At 37.7% G+C, this 2,932-nt stretch overlaps 1 pseudogene; it reads left to right on the forward strand.

Annotated features, from left to right (window-relative positions):
• The first annotated feature begins 301 nt into the window (after nt 1–301).
• Nucleotides 302–1,551, forward strand: LOC147515955 (chaperone protein ClpC, chloroplastic pseudogene; annotated as a pseudogene).
• Nucleotides 1,552–2,932: the final 1,381 nt, after the last annotated feature.

Consider the following 2,932-nt stretch of genomic DNA (forward strand, 5'->3'; position numbering starts at 1 on the left):
CCGAAACTCATAGTTGACAAAACCCTTGGCTTTATCTCTCTCATGGAAAGCAAGTGGAACCGAGCAATTAGTTATGTTCGAAAGTTTTCGATCCTTAGATCTTCTTCTAACTTGTGTGGATTGTATGAGAGGTTGATGCAGTAGATCTAAAGAGTAGGCACAAAGGAAAGCTTGAGACAGAAAACTTACTACAGTCGAGAGATGTGAACTTGACTTTAATAAGACCGGTCTACATTTATGGCCCTTTGAACTACAACCCGTTTGAAATGGTTCGTGATGGTTGACATACAAAGATATTGTGTCTTCATGGACTGGAATCCCAGTTGACAAAGTATCAAGTGATGAGTCTGATAAACTCCTCAAGATGGAAGACACACTCCACCAAAGAATCATTAGTCAGGATAAAGCTGTCAAAGCTATTAGCCGTGTCATCTGCCAAGCCCGTGTTGGGCTGAAGAATCCAAATCGGCCTATCGCGAGTTTCATATTATCAGGTCCAAGCGGTGTTGGAAAGTCGGAGCTGGCGAAAACGCTGGCTACCTATTACTTTGGTTCTGAGGAAGCCATGATCCGGCTTGATATGAGTGAGTTTATGGAGAGGCATACTGTGTCCGAGGTGATTGGTTCACCACCTGGTTATGTCGGCTACACTGAGGGTGGTCAACTTACTGAAGTTGTTCGCCGCCAGCCCTATACTATGGTCCTCTTTGACGAGATAAAGAAGGCTCACCCTGATGTCTTCAATATGATGTTTCAGATTCTGGAAGATGGGAGGTTGACAGATAGCAAGGGACAGACTGTTAATTTTAAAAATACGCTACTGGTAATGACCTCCAATTTTGGTAGCAGTGTAATTGAAAAAGGAGGCTGTCATATTAGATTCGATCTCGACTATGATGAGAAAGACAAAGCCTACAACCGGATAAAGAGCCCGGTTACCAAGGAATTGAAGCAAGATTTTTAGACCAGAGTTCCCGAACAAAGTTAGACGAGATGATTGTCTACCGCAGCTTAACGGTTGGAAGTCAAGGATATTGCAGATATAATGTTGAAGGAGGTATTTGAGAGGCTAGAGGCCAAGGAAATAGAGCTTCATGTTACAGAGAGATTTAGAGATAGAGTTGTTGATGAAGGATACAACCCGAGCTATGGAGTAAGACCTCTAAGGAGAGCAATAATGAGGCTTTTAGAGGACAGCATGGCTGAGAAGATGCTCTCCGAGATATCAAGGAAGGGGATTCTGTTATTGTGGACGTCGATGCTGATGGAAATGTTACAGTGCTTAACGAAAGTAGTGGGACTCTTGAATCGTTGCCCCCAGTAGTACCTGTGTAAACAACGCTCTTCCGCATCTGTTGTTCACAAGCATGTTATTTGTATTTTTAATTACATCTAGATAGATTTAGTTATCTGTTATATACATACAGTATTGCCACGCTGTACTGAATGCATTTCAAGGCATAGGCAGGTGAATTTATCCCGTAGAGCAAATGTTCCTGAAATAACATTGTAATATAGACATAAATTATTGTGTGATGGATTAGGTGAACAGTCTATCTCTTCCGTCCCTGCTTTGTTCTAGGGTTCTGACATCACTTTCATATCTTAGAAGTATGTCATCTTTTCTTTTTCTAGCCAAACCGAAGCATCGCGGCATGTGCTCAAACCGCTTTGTCGGGCTACTCTTTGAAGGATTGGTGCATTTTCTGCACCTTGAGGTACTTGGAAGTATGTGTATTCAGATGGGAAGCAAATTTTAGACCACGCTACCCTACTCATATTTTACAAGAAGAATCTGGTGAAGCACAGAATTCCTTCAGTCAACATGCCCGTCACATTGCAAAACTTGCGTCACTGTGGAGTGTTGCAAATGTTTTGTTCTCTCTGATTTCTTGGCATAATAATCAAGTTATCTCTAGGTCTCATTCCCGTATCTAAAGTTGCTCTATAAGATTTGGGTGTCATTCAAGGATGTACCTTGCATATTGCCATTTCAGTGTATATATTTAGAAGATGGGGAAAAAAATCTTTGTAATACTGTAAAATTGTGAACATTAGGAAAACATTAATGATTAGTATTCATGTCTTTTGTATTTTAATTATTATGGTCAAGACGCTTTAAGGTGTCAGTTGCAGTTAAGGAAAGTCCACCCCTTACATATTGCTAATTTAGTAGAAGCTTTTACTTATTATTATTATTTTTTTATGTCTATGGAATGGAGGGGGTAATTACTATCTTTCTTCGTCAAATTTAGCGGAAACAATTATTCTTTGTGACTATGTTTACCATGCCGTAGGGACTTCAATTCAACTTAGAACCTATGATGGACAATTGCATTTTTTTTTATGAACTTACACAACATTACCTAATTGTGTTCCACACTTCTAAGTTCCACCTCTAAAATCATGTAACTTAACATTTTACGTAACATTTTTTCTAAGAATATATATGTTGCCACTATGTGAATTTTTTTGTATGTACGGACAGATATATGATATAACGATATTTAATGGCTTCTATATTCTTTTAGCATGCCAGTTTTAGAAGCTAATGAACTTAGTATGCTAACATAATTTCATAAAAATTAAATGTAGACACCGATATTATATTCAAATACAAATACCTGTCAACATGATCTATTTGCCATCCACGTGCAGATCACGTCCTTCAAATGTGTCACAAATTGAGGACCATATACATTCATCTTTTTTTTCCTCCCATTTTTTTTTATGTACTTAGATTGTTCTGCGATTGCGGCATTGGAAATTATTTGTAAACAGAAAATGATATTTAAGCAATATTATGTATTATGAATGTAATGTAATGTACATGATTTTTAAATTGCAGTATTTGTTACACGTGCAGCTTTGCTAGATTTTTTGAATTTCATGTATAAATTAATAACAAATTAATTAGTAACAATCTGACATA

This window comes from Coptis chinensis, chromosome 2, assembly GCF_015680905.1.
Source record: "Coptis chinensis isolate HL-2020 chromosome 2, ASM1568090v1, whole genome shotgun sequence".
NCBI lineage: Eukaryota > Viridiplantae > Streptophyta > Magnoliopsida > Ranunculales > Ranunculaceae > Coptis > Coptis chinensis.